General features: G+C 39.3%; 1 protein-coding gene across 3 annotated transcripts in view; it reads right to left on the reverse strand.

The window, feature by feature from the left end:
• Positions 1 to 23,858, reverse strand: part of SLC44A1 (solute carrier family 44 member 1) — a 202,916-nt gene that overhangs the window by 148,506 nt on the left and 30,552 nt on the right. The window lies entirely within an intron of this gene.

The following is a 23,858-nucleotide window of genomic DNA, read 5'->3' on the forward strand; positions in this document are numbered from 1 at the left end:
ATAAATGAACAAATTCTTCCAACTTTAATCTTAGTGGTCGCTTTCTCTTTGTGTGTCCAGATGCTAAACTTAAAAATTTAGAGGGGCGCCTGGGTGGCTCAGTCAGTTAAGCGTCTGACTTCAGCGCGGGTCATGATCTCACAGTTCGTGAGTTTGAGCCCCACGTCGGGCTCTGTGCTAACGGCTCGGAGCCTGGAGCCTGCTTTGGATTCTGGGTCTCCTTCTCTCTCTGCCATTCCCCAGCTTGCACTGTCTGTCTGTCTGTCTCTCTCAGAAATAAACATTAAAAAAATTTTTTTTAATCTAGAATGTGCTTTACATATTATGTTCTTTTCTAGGAAGAAAGCCCATTAAAGTGAATTCCTATTCAAGGGTAATTTCTTTTAGATCTAATAAAATTCAGGAGAGAAAAACTAAAACATTTTTAGAGACAGATTGGGGTAACTCCTAAGCCACCATCCACGGATTTTCAGTCTGTTTCTAGAAAGTAGAAAGAGTTTCTCGACCAGAGATTCCCTAACTGAAGAACTAGAAGCATTCTAAAAGTAAATGTGCGAAGTATTGAATGGAATCCTGATTGCATTTTTTTTTCTTATAGCAAATACTCTCAGGCTCTCAAGTCAGCTTACAAATTCCTTTTAACCAGAATGTAATAGAAAAAACACCCCTAAGTTTTCTAATGAACAAAAAACCCAGGGTCTCCCACCCTATGCTGGAAACAATAGGCAGAGAAGGGAGAGAAGGCAGCCTTGGGAAACCTATGGGAAAAGTTCTTGCGAGAAGGTTGGGGCCTCCAATGGCTTCCATGACAAGATCCAGGAAGCCATCTGGGAAGGCTTATCTTCAGGAAAGGGCATACCAACAGAAGGCGGCTAGAGATAATAAGGAGGCCTCTAGTATAATTAGTATTTAGAGTACAAGAGTTGGGAACTGGTTCTCAGGTTTGCTTATTGGCTTTTCCTCCCTTTAAAAAAGAAAACAACAGTTTTTAGCTATGTACCTTTTAATAACTTGATGAAAGCTACACATTCTTTTCTTGGGAGGTATGTATCTATTTGCATAGTTTTCATAAAACTTTAGGGAATTCAGGCCCCAAGTTAGGAAACTCAACTTTAAAATACCTGCTTATTAATGTTGAAAGCAGAGAGTCTGAGCTACAACCCTTCTTCCCTACCCCTCACATGCTAACCAGACAGATGCCTTTTCCTTGTTTAGTGCCTTACACTGTTCAATTGTTCAACAACAACAACAACAAAAAACTCCACCCCCCTTAATAGCTTGGTCCCAGACACACACACAAGAAAACAAAAGAGCAGTAGTGACTCACAGGGGAAAACCTTACCCTAAGACTCTAACTAGAATTAAAAACCAAGAGTGAGTAGGCAGTTTTTTCCAAAGGAATGTAACACTATGGAAAATGGATCAAGGACTCTGTTCTCTCGCCGGTTCTGTCATTAGTTAGCTACGTGACTTTGGAAAAATTGCTTCACCTCTCTGGGTGGCAGGAAGGAGTTAGACTGCATCTCTTAGGTTCCTTCCAACTGTAAAAATCTATGATCAGCAGGATAATTTTGTGAAAATTTTTATGACAAAAAAAAAAAAAAAAAGAAAAGCTGCAAAAATAATTTGACATTATTCCTTGTACTTTTCAAGCAAGAATGCCAGTATTGTGGTCTATGTTTGGAACACAGCTACTCACAGTACGAATAAAGAATGTTTCTTTGTATTAAATAATTTCAATCTTGAATAATTCCCATTAGAGTAAAATGACTTACAAACACAGAATTTGGATACCTCTTTGAAATTCATATTTACCCTAAGGTAATTTCCAGAGCAAGAGCTACTTTAAGACGCTATATTTGTTTATCTTAAACAGTCTAAAAAAAAAAAAAAAAAAGTCTGGGGGGGGGGCAGGGAGGAGCCTCGGACTGATTGAGCAGTTTCTTTATCCACAACTATTAGCAATGTTAACTTAGACCAACATTCAGTTTTTAATGCTTAAATTTTCACCTACAACATAAAGAAAGTGGGATTTCACTCTTGACCAGAAACACACAGAGATTTGACATCCCAACAATTTAATTCTACTTACTGTGGGCCACTTGCGACCAAATACGTAAAAAACCTTTCACTGGGGAGGAGAAGTGGAGAGAGGAGGGAGTTACATGTAAAAGATAGTGACAAGGTATAAAGCAGAACAGAAGAACATCAAGGAGAGGGTGGTCACTCTTACTCAGATAAAGAAAGGTGTCTCAGAGGAACGATGGCTTGGGGGTATTCTGAGGACTAAACATGAGTATCTATCACACAGTAAGCACTAATTCTTAGTTATTCTTATTCATCCACACTTTTTAGTTAACCCTCTCCCTATTAAGATATCCTTTTACCAGATGGACCTTTCCAAATAAAAGAAATAAAAAGAATATTAAAGCTGCCTTTCCCCTTCTATTTACTACAACTTGACTTAATGGTGGCATGTTTGCATTTTAGCTACTATTCTTAATGTTATCAGTCACTGATCACTATTAACTAGGTACCATACCCAAAGCTTTATATACTTTATGTCTTCTTTACATACATTATGTCTTCAAAACAGCTCTCTGATGCAGGTTATCATCCTTATTTCACAGATTAAAAAAACAAAAACAACAACAACAAAAAACAACCCAAACTCAAAAGTTAAATAATCAGCCCAAGATTTTATAGTTGTGCAACCAGACTCTGAATCCAACTCTGTGACCACAAAGCCAAATCCAATGAGAATATCGTTCATTTGCACCAGTCAGTAAGGAACAAAACTCCACTAGTTTTTCCTCACAACGCAAAACTGGGGAGCCAACCCAATTATTTAAAATCCTATAGGCACCGAGAAAGAGAGTAAGATGTTTTATGAGCCATGACATTTCTCAAGCGAGTCAAGAAACCCAACAGTTGAAAAATTTTAATGATTCTTTAACAGATTTAACCAAGTGGCAACTGGATTTAATGCTGTCTGTTTCGTCCAATTAAAATCCACATAGACCTGGCAGAAGTAAAATGTTTTACAAAAGCATGTTTTAAATGTGATTTTTATCCCCTTCTCAAACTCTATATGAGATTAATACAGGCTGTCAGTAAATGTTAGGTCCCTTCCCCTTCACACAATCTTACAATTTAGGAACTAAATAGGGTCAATGTAATCATACTGTGCAAACCTTAAATGACAATGATTGAGACTGAGGGAAGGGAGATGTAGGGACTAGCCCAAGGGATCATATTTGATCCTCAAAACAAGTCTGTTAGTCATTATTATATGTTCCTGATTTTTCTACTTTGTAAAAGAGAAAACCAAGGTTCAGAGAAAATAAGTGGAAAATCTATATCTGAAACCTGAGACCTCAAACTCAAGCAGAGAGATGGACACTGTAAGACTTAAGGAAATGCTAAAAATAAAAAAAAAAAAACATGGTAACAAGATGAAGAATGCTTTTGTCAGGCTCATCAATAGACTAAACACAGCCCAGGAAAGAATCAATAAACTCAAGGATAGGTCAATAGAAATTACTGAAAATGAAACACAAAGAAAAAAAGAGCGAAAAATCAAAAGCCCACAAAAGAGCATCCAAGAACTACAGGGCAATATCAAAAGGTCTAACATATGTGTAATTGGAACCCCAGAAGGAGAAGATTGAATGGGGCAGAGAAAATGTTAGAAGAAATAATGACTGAGAATCTTACAAAAATTATAACAAAAGAAATTTATAAGAAAGCACAGCTATATTTACTAAATTTATAACAAAAAAAAAATCAAAGCACAGATCCAAGAGGTTCAGAGAATCCCAAACAGGATAAATCCAATATACATACGCATGTGTGCATACACACACATACACACCCTATACATATCATATTCAAACTGTTGAAAACCAAAAATAAAGAGATCATGTTGATGGCAGCAGGAGGTGGGCACATTACATACAGAGAAACAAAGATTCAGCAACCTTCTTGTCAGAAACTATGCAAAACAAAACAAAAAGCATGCAATGACATCTTTAAATTATTGAAACAATTTTTTAAAAAGTCAACACTTATTAGGGGACCCTGGGTGGCTCCGTGGGTCTGACTCTTGATTTCAGCTCCAGTCATGGTCCCAGAATCGTGGGATTGAGCCCCACTTAGGATTCTCTCTCTCTCTCTCTCTCTCTCTCTCTCTCTCTCTCTCTCTCTCTCTCCCACTGCTCCTATCCCCCATTCATACTCGCTCTCTAAAAAAAAAAGAAAATTATATATTTCTGAGAAAAATGGTTCTCAAAAATAGACTTTTTCAAACAAACTCTAAGAATTTATTAGCAGCAAACCTGAACTACAAAAACTGTTCAGGCTGTGGCTGGCTCAGTCAGTAGAGCATGCGACTCTTGACCTCAAGGTTGTGAGTTCAGGCCTCACATTTGGCATTGAGCCTTCTGTTAAAAAAAAAAAAAAATCTTCAGGCTGAAAGAATAAAATACCAAACAAATCTGAACGTATAAAAAGAAAGATTTCCAAAAATAGGAAAAATGAAGCTTTGAAATTTTCCATAAAGTTTTTAAAATAAGGGTATATGTGAATGTGGAGGTTCCTCAAAAAATTTAAAATAGATCTACCCTATGACCCAGCAATAGCACTGCCAGGAATTTATCCAAGGGATACAGGAGTACTGATGCATAGGGGCACTTGTACCCCAATGTTTACAGCAGCACTTTCAACAATAGCCAAATTATGGAAAGAGCCTAAATGTCCAACAACTGATGAATGGATAAAGAAATTGTGGTTTATATACACAATGGAATACTACGTGGCAATGAGAAAGAATGAAATATGGCCTTTTGTAGCAATGTGGATGGAACTGGAGAGTGTGATGCTAAGTGAAATAAGTCATACAGAGAAAGACAGATACCATGTGTTTTCAATCTTATGTGGATCCTGAGAAACTTAAGAGAAGACCATGGGGAGGGGTAGGAAAAAAAAAAAAAAGGTTAGAGAGGGAGGGAGCCAAAACATAAGAGACTCTTAAAAACTGAGAACAAACTGAGGGTTGATGGGGGGGTGGGTGGGAGGGAGGGGAGGGTGGGTGATGGGTATTGAGGAGGGCATCTGTTGGGATGAGCACTGGGTGTTGTATGGAAACCAATTCGACAATAAATTTCATATTTAAAAAATAATAAAAAAATGAAAGGTAAAAAAATAAAATAAGGGTATATGTGTATAACAACATTCACATTATATAGTCTTTTGACTTATACAAGGTTAGTAATCTAGAAGGCAGAATTATAATTTTTAATAATAGTACTAGACCATAAAAAGCAATTCTTTTTTTTTTTTTAATGTTTATTTACTTTGGAGAGACAGAGCATGAGTGGGAGAGGGGCAGAGAGAGAAAGAGAATCTGAAGCACATAAAAAGCAATTCTAAGACCACAACTGACCTCTCTCATGTTTATGTTTTTATTATATTCATATCCTTGCAGTTAGGTAAGAACAATGTTTAATACCTTCACATTCCTTCCTACAGTTTGTACACATCATAGATACAAGCAAGGAAACAAGAAAGAAAAGCTTCCACAGTATCTCTTACAGAAGTCTTAGCAGGAGCATCTATGTCCTAGACTCCACATTCACTATAAGCCCTAATAGCTAAATCCAAGGCCTTCTGGTAAATTTGATAAGCTGTAGTAGGGATGTATATTTTTTAGGAACTAAACCCATAAAAAGTTTTGACCTAAATTTCCATGTTATTTCTAATGAAAGAATAGTTGCTGAATAAATATATTGCAGATATTAGTAACACACAAAGGTTTTGACAAATGATAGGTCATAACCAGTCAGGTCAAATCAGGTATCAGTTAGGTAGGAAAAGGTCTGGCAGATGTGAATCTAGACAGGGCAGGAAGGATCAGGAAGAAATGAAAAGATCAGAGAGGCAATACCAACAATCCAGAATCAAGAAAAAAAAAAAAAAAGTCAAGTAGGTCTCAAATACGGAGGCAAGCGGAGGGAGTCACGAGGCACTCTGGTGATACCTAACAGCAATGACTGAATGCTTCTGGCCTCCTTTTTATACTCTATGTTTACTCTCTGTATGACTTTCTCCTAATTAAGATGAAAGTATGCAGCTTCCCAAAGATTCTTACAATAATCTCATAACATCATTACCTAATGCTATGAATCTTTCCTTGACACAGCAGACTTGTGTAGACATGGTTTGGAGAAAATGAAAAACATGCTACAAAAAGAGCATAATTACACTAAGAAGTTACTTGATTTTCAGACAACACTCTCAAGCATTTTGTCGATTCTTCAATACTGAGCGCCACTACAACGGACCTGAGATTCAAAGCCAAGTAAGAAAGCCTCTGTCCTCTCTGAGCTCTAGTTTAGTAAAAGAGAAACAAATTAGGTACTATGATTATGGCTGAGTGATGCCAAAATAGAGATGCGTAAAAAGTACTGCAGGAATAGAGATGGGAACTATTAAGTAAACATTTGTGAGATCTGTTGAAATTACCTCACAAACTCTGAAGCAAACATTGAAAAATGATTCTTTGGTGTCTAAAATAGAATGTGTTTTGTGCCCAAAACATACTGAAAATTCTTGCTGCTATGATGGGGAAATACTGACTGCCAAATAAGAATTATTCCACTCAGAAATGTTTAGTAGTAAACAAACAGAACATTAGGTTGGTTTAAAAATACAAAAATCAGCCATTTCGTTACTTTGTATCCATTAAGATTTCTTGATGCTAAAGGTTCTATGGTTGTTCCCTTTAGGAAGGAGCCCTCTCAGCCTTTCACACAATTAGTGCAGTGCGGTATTTACTAAGCTGCTACAATATTTTCATGTTGATCACTGGTGAGATTCCTAAATACTATCTGGTCACGTACATCTAGAATTGCTTCAGCCTAGAACTTCTGGTGCACTAATTGACCACAAGCTCCCTTGTCATCTCCCCAGAGTAAGCCAGAGGACTGTATTCTCTCCTACATTCAAAGCAGCAATAACTGACAACCCCCGAGGCTGCTCCAAAGGGAAAGACGTGGTGTACTGGTGATGTTAAGCCTGCAAAATGAAAGACAAACCAGCATCAACTCCAACACCGTTTGGGCCAGGAGTTCACAACCGTAGTTGCCCATACTTCTATGTTTTGATCAATCAGGAGGTATACTGCAAATACGCATTATAACTAAGCACTGAAGCTTAGAAACTTAAGCAGAGTCAAGATTATCCTTATGAGGTCATCAACACATCCCTACAGTCCTACTTGCCAGCAATCAGGAGAGTGAAACTGGTAGGTCAGTAATTGCAGTAACCTGAAGACTACACCTCATGAGAAGCCTATGGATGCCCATCCTTCATGTGTGCCTAGATCTCTGCAGCACAGATCCATCCTTTCCGTCCCAGCTGCCTTTCCCAGGCCCTAATGAAAAGCCAACCGTGCATGTGAAGGCCAAAGCAAGCTGAGATGTAGCCTCTCAAGCAGCACAGATTCCCAGCATGTGTCCTTGGGGTATGTTTGCTAATTTGTTGAATAATCAAATTCCCCCTTCCAGTGTTTTGCTTTTTAATATCATGATCTCTCTACTTTCTGGGCAAACACACCACCTCCAAAAGTGGCTCCAGAGTTCCAATGAGTCTGCTAGTTTTCATTGTCCTGGGTGCTCCTTGGCACACCCAGGAGGCCTCCAAGGTGACTGCTACTAGATATGTGTGATTTAAGTACATGTGTGGCAAACACTGGGCTATCTGTGAGGACTTTCTTTTGTTCATGCCAGTCTGTTTTACACAAAAATCTCCAGTATTAAAGACAAATAGTCGTACACTCCAAATCTTCAAAGCTCCCTCCAAGGACATACTGCTTCATTAAATTCCCCAATATGCTTTTATTTGCGCAGAGTAGTAACAAAAGAATAAAAGAACTGATGTGTATCATTTTTGCCACAATTTTCAATAGAGTGAGCAGACCTGATGAAGTCGGGTAGCAATAAAACATGGAGGCTTTCAGCCTTCTGTTCACAGCACCTGCAAATAAAATCCTGTAATAGGATTTTGAAAGACATTGCCTGCCCTTTGGGAAAGCTCTCTCAAGGATTTGGAGTGCATAACTACTTACAGTTACCATAAGTAATCCGTTTCATTTGCTAAGCCTGGTGTTGGCAATTTATATTTGAAAGGTAAAAATAAAAGCATGATTTTAACAGGCAGTTAAAGGTAATAAGATACATTGAGTGGAAAGATACAGGCATCTGTGTCCAACTGCTTTTCTTAGTTCATGAACTTTATGCTAAATCACAAACATTCATCCGTTTAAGAAAAAAGGGGGAAATGGCAGCTAGAGCTGCTTACAAGTTATGTAATTACACAGTGATAGAAAGATCATGGGGAGATATCTTGCTTTTGTCTTCATTCTTCCTCCAACTGCCCTAAAAACAGATAGATAGATAGATAGATAGATAGACAGACAGACAGATACCTGAGGACCCGCTACAAAGATGTTCTTACATCAGACTCCTCAGTGACCGCCTTTCTCGAACATGAGCACATGATAATTACTGGAGATAAGCCAAGATCATCCTGCTTTGCAATATAGCAAATAGCATCTTTTACCTCCGTCGTCAATGAAACATGATCAAAATTATACAGACGAGCCTTGTCTGCAATCCTCAAACAGTAGTTCTAAGTTGTCTTTCTTCTGAATCAGGGGTGAACAATGTTTTTAATTTGAAATTACCATTTAATTTTTTTAATTAGACAGTTTTGATGGCCTTCATTTTTCCCCATTACATCCAACAAGTGTCCGAACTTCTTAGGGACTTGATACCAAGGACAGACTAATAAGACCAAAGATCTGCTTTGCACCCCCTCCCTTCTACAGTACCATGAATGGATTTACTGAGTTTCTTTGCTATACTAGAAACCTTTATTAAAGCAGGAATTTGTAGGTACTCAGTATAGGATTCTTACTCCAATCTGGCTTCCTTTCCATGACAGAATAGGTAAGAACTGACTTATGAAGTCCATGCTGACTAAAGAGAAGGAATGTGAAGATTACAGTGATTATAACACAGATAATGAACGGGTGGAATTGAGTAAATTTATATTTTAAATCAAAATTAGCTGTTGTCTTTGCCAATGAAGATGTTTTTAATTCATTGCAAACATGCACAGAAACAAATATATGTTCAATTCTGTGGCAGTGCCTAAGAACTCTTGAGAAATCAAATCCCTATAATAGTTTTTTAAAAAATTTGGAACCTTCACAATAGGGACCAGATTCCCTTCCTTTGTGTCCCTATAACATAGTGTGCATATACCACCATTACAATAATTATCACTTCACATATAATTATTTGCTTCCCTAGCAGATTACAAATTTCATGAGGGTAAGGGTAATATGTCTATTTATTTTTTAATTAAATCAGGGGGCAGCACCATTTACTGTTGGTAAGCTGTAAAGCCTATTCCACATGAAACAATGTGTGCAGAACCTTCCCGTAAGGGACTGAACATATAATGTCCATTCTTCCCATCTTACTGCCTACTTAGGGGCAAGGATGTATTGGTTTTATTCACTGCTATGTAGATGAACAGTGTCTGGCACATAGTAGGCTCTCAGTCAATTGCTTGAATGAATGAATGAATGAATGAACAAGGCTAGGTTTCTTACCATTGGGGTGACATAATGTTAGAGCAAACATCCTTACTGCCTCTCCTGCATAAGATCATGTCCCTACAAAGCATTCTACTGCATCACAGGCTGGCTCCTTTTCCCACAGATATTATATAGTATGGTATTCCGCAAAGATGTTTATTATAGATCTACAAGAAAAATAAATTCCAAATTTAAATAAGTTTCAGAAACACTAACCAAATCTAGTCTTTCAAGCATAACTTGTCTGGGGCCTTTCTGTGAGAGTCACCAAAACTTATTTGGTCATACACCCATTAGGAGACATGAATACAGACAGTGCCAACCTCTCTAACGCTACATTTCTCGAAACCAGAGCATAAGGGTTCATGCTTCCACTGAAAAACACTTTCAGAAGTAAAGGCAAGTAACGCTAGTTAAGACAATGCTGAAAGCAATTTAAACTGGATAGATACTTTCGGAAAGTAATTTGGCAATACACTTCAAACTCCAAGGAAATAAGCTAAAACATTAAAATAGCTACACACGAGATGTTCAATACAGTGCTATTATGAAAAAAGAATTAGAAATTAACAGAAAATCATTAAATACGAGAATAGAATACTCGGCAATCATAAAAATACTTATGAAGACTTTGCCTTGTAGCTTATGAAAATGAAAATGATAAAAAAAAAATAGTGTTAAAAAATATGGTAGGGGGACACCTGGGTGGCTCAGTTGGTGAAGCGTCTGCCTTCAGCTCAGGTCATGATCTCACAGTTTGTGAGTTTGAGCCCCACACTGGGGTCTCTGCTGTCACACAGAGCCTGCTTCAGATCCTCTGTCTCCTCTCTCTCTGCCCCTCCCCCGCTCATGCATGCTCTCACTCTCCCTCAAAAATAAATAAATAAAACTTAAAAAAATTGTTAAGATTTTTTTAAAAATATGGTATGAAACTGTATCTATGCTCTGGCTCTACAACTTGTACAACAGTATATGAAAATGTACACACCTTGGAAGGGGATAGTGCAATTTTTAAATAGTTTGACTTATAATGTGTTTTCCTCACTTTGACTTCCATCAATCCTATTTAATTATGGAAGAAACAACAACAGAAAAGTGCTCCTGGCTCCCATTTCTCCAGATTATTATTTCTCTACTTCCTCAGTGTAGTATCAGCTATATATAGACACAGTATCAAAACCTCCAGAAAATGTTCACGTTATTCTATCTGACATTTATTGACAGGAGATCAGAACACTTTAAACGTCACTAGAAAGCTGTATGATGAAAATCACCTAGACGGGAGCAAGGTTTCTCCTGAAGAAAGTGGAAGAAGTGGCAACATCAGACAGGTAATAAATATACTAGCAAACATTAGAGCGGTAATACACGGGTATGGTGAGAAGGAGCAACACAGGCCTGGGTTCGAATCCTGGCTCCTCCTCCTTTTTTTTTTTTTTTTTTTTTTTTTTGAGAGAGAGAGAGGGCACAAGTGAGCGAGGGGCAGGGGCAGAGAATGAGAGGGAGAATCCCAGAAGAGGCAGAGAGAGAGACAGAGAGAGAGAGAGACAGAGAGAGCGAGAGGCAGGGCTCACCTAGGGCTCATGTTTTAACCAAAGTGGGGCTCCTGCTCACCCAAAGCGGGGCTTGAACCGATGAACTGTGAGATCATGACCTGAGTCGAAGTCAAATACTTAACAACTGAACCACCCAGGCACCCCTGGCTCCTCTTCTAAATAGAAGTATGACCAGCTGACTTGATCCCCCCACTTACAAGGTAAAGAAACTATCCACAAGCCATGTGCTGTGATTTGCAGGAATAAATGATTTTAAGTAAAGCTCCACACTAGGACCAGGCCCTAAACCATTGTTAATGCCCTTTCACAACTGGCAAAGGGGGAAAATCTTTCCCATGATGCATCTTAAAAATTGACTTTTAACAATAATCATGTCAAACGTGTAAAAATTGATCCCATGTTGCATACATTCTAAAATGTGTGCCTGAAAAGCAAAACATTAGTTATAAAGGAAATATAACCAGGAGAAATTAATGAGTGCACAGGTTTAGAGATGATCATGGTAAACGTAAGAAACAAACTAACAGTAACCCTCAAAAGGCAATGACAACAGCAGCAAATGAAATGGCTTCCTAGCTCTTAAACATTTTAAGAAATTTGAAGAAAACTTCAATTCTACAACCCATAGTCAAACAAACTATACAAAACTCCATCCATTCAACATAGAGCTATTATCGCATGGCAGGAACCACACTGGGACTTAAGAGAGTTGATTACTTGACCCCCACCTTTCTGTTCTCCTGTTGCTAACCTTTCTCATCTCTGGGGTTTACCTTTCCTCTCCTCCCTTTCATAAATACACAATTCATTTAAGTTCACATATGCGGGCTGGTGAAATGACAGACAAAATGCACATATCTACCAACAGTGGGAAAAGGTCATGCATCAACCTCAATTGAGATTACCAAAATAATGTTGTATTCCAAGTATTTAGTGACTGTGTGACACGAAATGCAAACAATAACTTATATTACTGAACATATTCCATGTGCCAGACACTTTACCCATATTAACCTATTTCACTTTCACAACAAGCCTCTGAGATTGATACTATTATCATTCCCATTTTACTGATGGGAAAACTGAGGCAAAGAGGGGGTAAATAACTTGCCCGAGTCACACAGCCAGTCAGTACTAAAACAGCAGGGATATGAAGCAGATAGTTGGGTTCCAGGGTTCATGATCGCTCTGTTCTTCCGTGTTCACTGTGGTTAACGTATCCTGTGTAAATACTGTGGACTAATGTACGTGAAAGAAAAGAGGGAAAACAGAATAATGAGAGGCAGAAGAATTACAGCAAAAATACTATAGTACCTTCTGTGGCTTATTTTATCTAAATTGATTTTTTTTTTTTTTTGCAGTTAACATTTTCCTCACAGGAAAATTATAGGCCATAACGAAGAATAACATGTTATTAACATATTTTGTATTTTGATTTCAAAGATAATTTCCAAATGTCCAAATATTGCTGTTGATATTTGAAGAAAACACCTGCAGTGATGTCTACAGATAGGAACAACTGCTGCTTCCTCATAGCCCTCTGTAACTTCCATCCATGTTTTGCATAACACTTGTTTGGGTTTCAAAAAGAAAAACAATACTAAAGTACTACTTTGCTGATAAGAAATCACATAGAAGGGGCGCCTGGCCGGCTCAGTCGGTTAGGGCATCTGACTTGATCTCACCCCACACTGGGCGGAGAGCTTACTTAAAAGAAAAAAAGAAATCACACACAAATGCCCATCTAGAGACAAATGGAACAGTACAGTGTGGTATATACCCATAGCATGGAATATAAGTTTTGGAATAAAAAGGAGTGAAGTGATACATACTACAACATGAACATGGATGAACTTTGAAGACATTAAAGTGAAAAAAGGCAGACACAAAAGGCCACATATTATATGATTCAATTTATATAAAATGTCCAGAAAAGGCAAATCTATAAAGACAGAGAGATTAGAGCTTGCCTAGTGTTGGATGGGAGTTGAGGGGAAATGGGAAATGACCACTCATGGGTATGGGGTTTCTTTGGGGGATGATAAAAATGTTCTAAAATTGATTGTGGTAATGGTTGCACAACTCTGTACTAAAAACTATGGAACAGTAAATTTTAGATGGGTGAATTATAGGGTGTAAGAATTACATCTCAATAAAGCTGTTTTATGTATAAAAGAAATCACAGAAAACACTTAAAAGGGGGCCATATTGGCCACTTCATATTAGCACTTTCAATATAGCTACATTAGGTATACAACAAGATGAAAGCTGAATAGTTTTAATTCAGGTGAAGAATTGGGTAATGATGGAATTTAATGAAAGAAAGATTTTTCTGAGAAATCAGAAATTACAAGCATTACAAGATAGAGTGCTGATTTTCACAGAATAGTTCAATCCTTCTGCAGGGGTCACAAGAGGAAAAGAGAAATAAGGTTGCAGAGAACTGAAATAAAAGATAAAACAGATCAAAGTAGAAACAGAAAAGTCATCCTAAAGAGACCAAAGGACACACACACCAAGGCAAAACCAGACTGTGGTGTAAACACACCTAGAACACACTTGCCAGAAAAAAAGAGCCAGAAAGCGCAGGTATATACACAACTACTATTTATTTAGCACCTATTAGGTGGCAGGATCTGTACTTGACCAGTTACACTGAGAAATAACAGTCTGAGATATAAACGTTGACACCTGTCCTTCCAAACGGTCTTGAGGAAGAGGTGCCAGGGCAGTAGACTCTAGATTGATGAACAGACAAGCCAGGCTAGTGAGACGTGAGTCATCCAGCTTGCTCTGTTTATCTGATTCCATGTCACTGGGCAACCTTCTGACTGTTCTCTGTAGCTTCTTCCCACAAGTTAACAAGCCATGTGCATAACCTAACTAGAGAGCTATGGAAAAAATAACAGAGTAACAGAGGCTACTGTACGTGCAAAGAGTCTAGATGAATACATGCAAACTAAGCTGTTAACCACTGTTGTTTCGTGAGGCAGGATCAGAAGGACTTTCCATATTTGGATTGCACTATTAAAAGTACTAAAAGTATTAAAAGTACTAAAGTATTAAAAGTATGAAAAGTACTACTTCCTATTAAGAATAAATATGATAATTTAAAAATAATAATTTGGCTTTACCTTAACACTAGCTGAGACAACTAACATTTTCTAGTCTCTATGTCAGTTTTAACTTAGCCTCCTGAGCTGACGAATGTGTCTTATGACTTTGTTTTATGTGATTCTACTATTAGTGGAAGGATGCACTCTATATGCACTAGCAAAATTAAGTTTCTGAGCCTCCAAAGCTCTAGGGTGTGGTGAATTCTAAGACCGATGATTTCGGTAAAGTCACCTATAGCCAACAGCTGGGCTTCCTTGGTAAAACCTGAACCACACCAAGTTTTTTTTTTTTGTTTTTTTTTTTTAAATTTTGTTCAACGTTTTTTATTTATTTTTGGGACAGAGAGAGACAGAGCATGAACGGGGGAGGGGCAGAGAGAGAGGGAGACACAGAATCGGAAACAGGCTCCAGGCTCCGAGCCATCAGCCCAGAGCCCGACGCGGGGCTCCAACTCACGGACCGTGAGATCGTGACCTGGCTGAAGTCGGACGCTTAACCGACTGCGCCACCCAGGCGCCCCTGAACCACACCAAGTTTTATGCATTCAAATTCTATACGCAGAAAATAATAAAGAGCTATAGTTTAGAACCCTTCTGGAGAGTTCTCCCAGTATTTCAGCCTAATTTACAAACAGGCAGCTGTTAGACCTACAGATTGGCCTTAACTGGCAGGCCTGGGAGACAAAGAGGTTGGTTCTATACCACCACCAACCTCAAACACCCTCTCCCTGCCTACAAACAGATGAGGAGCTATGGAGGAAGCCCTAGGAACATGAGAGTCCTGGTTTAGCCTGGCCCTAGAATCTGGGTCCTAAGTCCAACCACATTCCCACCCCTGCCCAGAGTTTAAAATTCGAGGCCAGAGCACCCAGTAGTAAGGCCACTGAATGGTGCCAACATGTCAGCATCATGCAACCAGCTGGCCTTCAGCCACCCCTAAGTATGACCAGATGCTTATGTCCAAGTGAATGCGGGGTCTGAGAATGCTATATTGACAGAAACCCTCAAAACCCACTTCTTAGTAAATCTAACTATTAAAAATCAAGACATTGATTATGTAAGTCTGAAATGGGAAAGAATAATACAGGGGATTCAAGCATCAAATTAACAGTTGGATTAGAAGTCTATTAAGTCCCTTCCAACCCTGAGATACAATGGTTCCATCATGAGGGAAGGTTTTCAGGAAAATATGTGAGCACATCAGGAGCTAAATTAATGAAAACCAGCTGAAGAGCTGAAGTGATTAAAAAGAAAACTCATACAAAAAAAAAAACCAGATACACCCAAATAAGTGAGAAGGAACACTGAATCATCAAATTAATAGCCCTATAAATGACAGATACTAAACGTGCTCTTTAAAAAAATATGTATCAACCAAGAAAAATGAATGTTAATGGACCAAATTTGAATAAATACTCCCAAAACATGAACATCTGTAAACCTCTATGCCCAATGAGTTATTAAAATATCCCACTCATAAGAAACAATTTTTGCCCACCTCCAAAGCCAAGTTCTAAGCTCTAGCTGACCGTATTTGTACTTTGACCAGTCTGTATCAAAATCTGGCAACCCATCTTTCCCATCAACTAGTCCTCTGTGTCTACTGAAGTTACTTTTCTTACATCAGAAGATTAATTTTCATAAACCCCTTAAAAGCAACTACTTTTTTTCTCTTTCCACACCGCTATCCCACTCCATACCAACTGGTTCTTTCTGTACTCCCCAAAGTATGTGACGATTCTCAGTCACAGTCCCACTTCAAACAACGATACAACTTCCAACCATGTTGTTCCCATATTCAAAAAGTCTCCACTTCCCTGAAATCCAATTAAATCCTACTTCCAATCTATGAGAACTACAGATACGATCACAAAGAAACAATTCACTCTAAGATGATACATGTAAGACTGGGTTACCAAATGACAAGCTACTAATCCACTGTGGAATAAAAAGTACAAGCTCCTGGTGGAATCCCAATACCCAACAAACATGAGACCAGTCTCCATACCTTGAAGCCTCCCTTCCTGACAATACCATGATTCCCTGGTCATAAGGCAACGTGTCTCTGGCCTCCTGGTCTACTACAAAAAAGCACATGGCTCACCTCGTAACTATGTAAACACAAGCCTTCCTGCTCTCACACATCACCATTCCTGCCATGACTGGTCTTTCTGGGGACCACACTTATGAAAACTACTATAGACAATAACTGAACAGTATTAAAGGGAGAATAAAAAACAAAGAATATAGAGACAGAAGAAGATATTAAAACACATGTACCACTACCAAGAGTACCAGGGGCTTCAATAGAAGAAACCAAGGGAGAAACATCCTCTTCTCTGGTCTAACTGCTCTTTTTCTGCTAAACGTTTGCCTTACAACACCTTGCCCCCTAGTCCTCAGTCAATGTATGACTTTGTTTCCCAAAAGGCTGCTCCCAGGATAGGCCCTAGCCACCCCACAGGGCTCTTTCCACCCCAGACACCCTTTGCAGGTTCAGCCTCCCTGTGCTGGTGCAGGTCCAGGTCAAGGTACTCTCCATGATACAGCAGAGTAGATTTTTATTCTCAATTATCTCTGATGCCTCCTGTTTCCAGCAGGAATGCGTTCTGGATTGGGATGATATCTAGGTGGTCTTTCAGCATGCTCTGCCATTTCTGATCAAGTGGTATGCTGCAGCCGGCTTGCACCAGCTCCTGAAAGCCAACAATGCACGTCTCTTCCCAATTCCTGCTCAACGACTTCATGTCAGTAGCCCGAAATCAGTACAGTGGGGGAGTTTCTACCAGGAAAATCCACAAATGTGACAAACCTGGGCATTTTCTCCCCTCCCTCTCAGAGATGGCTGTTACACCTTTCCCACTACACCACTACTGTGCCTCAGTGTGTCACCCAACATGTGAGTTTTTCTTCTATACAGAAATCAATTTTTGTAGAGGCAAATCAATTTGACTTTGGTCTTTTTCTCACTGCTTTTAAAGCTCTTCAACTATTTGATAAATCTTTTTCTTCTATTTGTTTATGGTTTCACAGAATTTATTTTGATGTGCAATGTGAGTTATCCAAAATTCTTTAACTAAATATAATATCAATTGTCTGATTCAAAATGGCTCCTTTAATAAATAATAAATTCTTATTTATACTATGGTCTTGTGTTTACACAATTCTCTTCCATTGACCTATTTTACTCGTGTCGACACAAAACAACTAACGGTTTTGGGTACTTCCCATGTACCAGCAATATACTCAGCTCCTTATTGACATTACCTCATTTAATCTTACACTTCACAGATGAGGAAACTCAGTCATAGAGAGTTTAAGTCATTGGGTCATGACCACCTGCCTGTTAAGTGCCAAGCCTATAATCCAAATAGTCTCAACACCTAACCTCATGGCCACGGTGCTAAACTGTAACACATGATTGACTGCTATAGCTTTAAGTTCTATTATCTGATACTAGTCTCTCCTTTATTTGTTTTAAAGAAGCATCATGCTTTTATTGATTGATTGATTGATTGATTGATTGGGAGACAGAGAGAGAGAGAGAGCAGGGGAAGGGCAGGAAGCGAGGGCAAGAGAGAGAGAATCCCAAGCAGGCTCCACACTATCAGCACAGAGCCTGATGGGGGGCTCAAACTCATGAACTGTGAGATCATGACCTGACCCAAAATCAAAAGTCAGATGCTTAACTGACTGAGCCACCCAGGCACCCTTCTCCTTTATGTTTATTGCTTAGAATCATTTTCTCAAGCCCCTCTAAAAATGTATGTAATTTTTACTCAGATCATGTTAGATTTGTAGATTAACTGGAGAAAAAATGACATCTCACTATTCCACTTTTTGCATCCAGGAACAAGGTACATACCCCTCAGTTTATTCAAGTTTTATTTTATAAATCTCAAGTTTTATAGTATTCTTCATTTTGATACCACATTATTTGTTGTTAGGGTTATTTCTAGGTATTTTACATTTGTTGTTACTGTAGTCAAGGGATGTGTTTCCCATTACATGTTTCTAACTGGTTATTGTCAACACTTGGGAAAGCTACTAATTTTTTAAACTTACCATATTAATATTTTTATGTTAATATTTATAATTAATGTTTACAATAATATGTTGATTATATTATGTTAAAATTAAATATACTACTATTGGGGTGCCTGGGTGGCACAGTCGGTTGAGTGTCCAACTCTTGATCTTGGCTCAGGTCTGATCACACGGTTTGTGAGTTCGAGCCCCACATCAGGCTCTGCACTGAGATTCTGTCTCTCATTCTCTCTGCCCCTCCCTAGCTTGTGCGCTCTCTCTCCCCCAAAAATAAATAAACAAACTTTAAAAACAAATAAATATATATATTATAATATATATATACCCTTATTAATATTTTTAGTTGATTTTCTTGGTTTTTGTATTTTATCTCTTTTCAAATAATTATACTTATTTTTCCTTTATGGTTTACTGCAACAGTCAGAACTTCTAGAACAATGTTAATGGTGATAGAAGTCTTGCTGATATGTTCCCAAAGTAAGCTGAAAATCCTCTAGTGTGTCATTGTCACACAATGACAATGTTGGTTCAAGACAGTGGTGGTCTTGAGAGGATGTGGTTTCATTTCCTACTTTTTAAATAGCTTTTCAGAGGAACAAATGTTGAACTTTTTCAAATGTTTTTTTTAAACGTACTATTGAGATAACATTAGGGTTTTTCATAATGAATATCTATTTTAAACAGGAAAATTCTAGCCCATCCAATAAGGAGGTAGACCTACAGTTTGGTCCCGGATAGTATACCAACTCTAAGGAGTCCCAGGTCAGCAGCACAGTCTGTTCTAATGCAGTGTGTTTGTTTGACACGCACTATCTCACACACGACTGGCAAACAGATGAATGATGTTCATATAATGAAGAAGTCACATTAGTTCACATGCACTTTTCCCCAGCATGTTAATGTTTCCGAGTTACCAGACACAAGTTTTCTCATGATTAGTAAGGAGAAAGCCTTAGCAAGAAGACATTAAAGGGGGAAAAAGAGCTGAAAAACCTACAGAAGTGACTTACTTTTAAGGAGTAGTTGATGCAGTGGCTTCAAATACAACTACACTTTTCCTTCCTCTAACTATCTGGCAAAGCTGTAAATGCAGATGAGGAAGCAGTAAAGACATTTCTCCCTCTATTAAAACCATGGATTAATGAAGAAGGCCATAACCTGGATCAGATTTTTAATTGTGAGGAAAAGGTCTCTATTAGAAGATCTCTACAACCTACTTCTCAAAGAAGAGAGCATGAGCTCCAGCATCCAAAGCTACAAAGAATTTTCTTACTCCCATATTAGGTGCAACACCAATAAATTGTGCTACTTTTTTCTTAAGACTTCTTGGGGCAGCTGGTTCAGTTGGTTAAGCGACTGACTTTAGCTCAGTCAATCAATTGATTTAGCTCAGCTCAATCAAGACCACAACTCATGATCTTGTGGTCCATGAGTTTGACCCTGTGTGGGGCTCTGTGCTGACAGCTCACAGCCTGGAGCCTGCTTCAGATTCTGTGTCTCCCTCTCTCTCTGCCCCTCCCATGCTTGCACTCTGTCTCTCTCAAAAATAAACAAAAAAAAAAAAAAAAAAAGACTTCTATTAGGACTACTTGGTTACTAAGCTCCTTAGTTCTAAGTGTTCTGTCCCAACTCTATTTCTCACATCAGCTCTGTTGTTCTTGGTGCCTGATTTTGCACAACATGAGGTGATTTTAAATTGTTGAGGTTTTAGTTTTGTTCTGTTTTTGTTTGCTTGTATTTTCCAGGTTCACCTATATGGCGTGCAGGCAGAAACATCCGTATTCCTCACACAACCATCGGGTCTAATGCAACCTGTTTATCACAGTGTAGCCCACTTGAGATGTGATTCTTTTTTTTTTTTTTTTTTTTAATTTTTTTTTTCAACGTTTATTTTATTTTTTGGGACAGAGAGAGACAGAGCATGAACGGGGGAGGGACAGAGAGAGAGGGAGACACAGAATTGGAAACAGGCTCCAGGCTCTGAGCCATCAGCCCAGAGCCTGACGCGGGGCTCGAACTCACGGACCGTGAGATCGTGACCTGGCTGAAGTCGGACGCTTAACCGACTGCGCCACCCAGGCGCCCCGAGATGTGATTCTTTTTTAACCCAGTCAGCCAATAGACATGAAATACCTGCCATCAAGGAAGTTAAGATGTTTGATTTAAATATTAAAAAGTTTAAATCATTTGTGGGAGAAGGAGTATCTGCAGTGAAGAGAGAGGGGGCATAGGCAAATTCCTGAAGCACATTCAGGCAATGACGGTGACCACACCCAGGCCCCATTGCCTCATTTACAAGGCACATCAACGCACTTATATCGCCAGAACTCCTGATATTCTTCCACACAACCTGCTCCACCAACTGCCTTCCCCATCTCTGTAAACAGTAATTCCACCTTCTCAGGTGTTCAGACTAACAACCTTATGGCCTCTCTTTCTCAAACCACATGTCCCATTTGTTAAAAAATGCTGATGTCTCCTGGGGGCGCCTGGGTGGCTCAATCTGTTAAGCATCGGACTCTTGATTCCCTCTCAGATCAAGAGCTTAAGATTCGTGAGATAGAGACCCACATCGGGCTCTGCGCTAAAAGCACAGAGCCTGCTTAGAATTCTCTCTCTGCCCCTCCCCCACTGTCGCTCTCTCAAAATAAATAAGTGAATATAAATTTTAAATAAAAAGAAATGCTGATGCCTCTTATTTTTCCAAACATGTACAGAACCTGACCGTTTCTCCTCACTTCTCCACTGCTACCACCCTGGCACAAGCCACCATTATCTTTTAGCCGAATTACTGCAATAGCTTTCTATTTGCTTCTGTCTTTGTCCCCTCCACACTAGTTTCAGTAAAATGAAAACCTTTTTATTGGAAAGCCAGATCACATTATTCCTCTGTTCAAAACTCCACAGTGTCTGCCAACCTCACTCAGAGCAAAAGCCAGTTGTTTTTTTTTTTAATGTTTATTTTTGAAAGAGAGAGAGAGACAGTGAGCAGGGGGAGGGCAGAGAGAGAGAGGGAGACAGACGGTCTGAAGCAGGCTCTGCACCGACAGCAGAGAGCTCAACGTGGGGATTGAACTCACGAACTGTGAGATCATGAACTGTGAGATCACGACCTGAGCTGAAGTTGACTGCTTAACCAACTGAGCCACTCAGGCGCCCCAGGCCAGTTTTTATAATGGCCTACAACACGCTAGGTGCTATGGTGCCACCCACCTCTGAGCTGTTCACTTCTCTCCACACCCCCCTCCGACCACTCTGGCCTTGCTGCTCCTCTGATCTCTCAGGTTTTGCTTCCAACTCCTCTGACTTTTGCACTTCCTGTTCCCTTTGCTTAGAACGGTCTTTTCCTGGGTAATCAGGCTCACTTGCCCCCTCACATCCCTTAGGTTTTTGCTCAAATGTCATCATCACAGAGAGGCTTTTCCTGACCACCGTACTATTCGTGCATGCGCGCACGCGTGCACACACACACACACACACACACACACACTCCCTATTCTGCCTCCCTTACTCTTCTCCATAGCAGCCTGTGTCTTCATCTGCTAAGCTGTGTATTTTACCTATTTTGTGTGCCTGTCTTGTCCATTAGGAAAAGAAGCCTGGTGCTGTCTGCTGTATCCCCAGTACCTAGAAGAACTTCTGGCACAAGGAATGCTACTGAGCTCAATAACTACTTACTGAATGAATGAACCAGGTTCACTACATGAAGTGATCAAGGAAGTGATAGATTATGACTCCAGGTTCCGGCCTTCATCATCACAAATTCAAAGAATACTTTAGAAGAAGGTGAAGCAGTACATGGAAGGTTTTTTTTGTTTGTTTTGTTTTTGTTTTTTATTTTTTTTAATATGAAATTTATTGTCAAATTGGTTTCCATACAACACCCAGTGCTCATCCCAAAAGGTGCCCTCCTCAATACCCATCACCCATCCACCCCTCCCTCCCACTCCCCATCAACCCTCAGTTTGTTCTCAGTTTTTTTAAGAGTCTCTTATGCTTTGGCTCTCTCCCTAACCTCTCTCTTTTTTTTTTTTCTTCCCCTCCCTCATGGACTTCTGTTAAGTTTACTTTATTTTAATGCAGGCATATGGCTAGGCTGTGAAAACTTATTTAAGAGATTCACTGAGCCGCTTCCTCAGATCAAGGACACTTGGAATTAAAGGGCTTTGAGTGGCTCGACTTGTCAGACCCCCTGGCGACTCCCAAGATTGTTCTTCCATGATGTGACAAGACATTTGAGCACACCCAAACTGAAACTGCAGGGAGAGAAAACTGGAGCACTATGGATATGACCAACGAAATACAAGTGTTGTGACTCAAACTGGACATGTGAACCAAGCAAATGGAAACTGCATTCATTTTCCACAGCTGACCAACCCCCACACTCAATGGAATCACTGAACTTAAAAATGAGAAAATCTTACCAATCAATCTCAAAAGAAATTCACACTTTTGTCTTAAAGAAGGAATCACACTTCGAGTATCTGGGGTTACCTCTGAGGTGCGTCCTTCGGGGACAGGCCTGAATTATCAAGCATTTGTCCCACCGGCATGGCTCATATTTTCATGAACAAAGTGCAAGAGCTGAGGGCAAAATTTAAGCAACCAAAAGTAAATATTTAGGACAGTCTAAAGACGAATTTACAAGCTTAAAGTTATCGGAAAACTTCTGACAATGTGCTCAATTCTGGAATGTGTTTACCATCCCTGATGCTGTAAAAACATATTCATTTTCATGAAAAGGCCAAAATCAACAGTGGAGCTTTACATGTGTGATGTAACCCTGGCATCAGGACAAACTGAAATATGCCTGACTATACACCCCACAGCTGTAGAGTATGGTTGTTCCTTAAATGCACTTTCCTATCAATACATCAAGGCCGCTATACGGCTAGCTCCAGGCATGTAACTCTGCACTTTGGGGATTAACAAGTTTATTAAGTTAGTTTTCAAAATGATTTTGAATTAATTCTGAAATCTTAATTTCATAAATCTGATTTATATCATTATCAAGAATTTTTTTTTTTAAGAGTTTAAACTTCACATGAGCCCACACAGAGGTGGATTTCAAATTATATACAGGTTTTCCCTGCTATCCAAAAGTTCACTTTTATCAAAGAATGACCATAGCTCTTGCTCTCCTCAAATGAAAGAAAATTCGAAGCAGATTTTTCACCCTAGGAAAAGGTAATTGTTTCTTCACTTTTCAGGATTTCCACTTACAAAAATTTTCATGGGAATCCTCTACTTTTGGATAGCGGGGAAACCTGTAATTCATTAACTTTAAAAGCACAGGTGCTGGGGCACCAGGGTAGCTCAGTTGGTTGAGCATCTGACTTGGGCTCAGGTCACGATCTCACAGTTTGAGTGTTCGAGCCCCGCATCAGGTTCACTGCTGTCAGCCTGTCAGTGCAGAGCTGGCTTGGATCCTCTGTCCCCCTCTCTCTCTGCCCCTCCTCCGCTTGCCTGCTCCCA

Source organism: Neofelis nebulosa, chromosome 12 (genome assembly GCF_028018385.1).
Source record: "Neofelis nebulosa isolate mNeoNeb1 chromosome 12, mNeoNeb1.pri, whole genome shotgun sequence".
NCBI classification, from domain to species: Eukaryota; Metazoa; Chordata; class Mammalia; order Carnivora; family Felidae; genus Neofelis; species Neofelis nebulosa.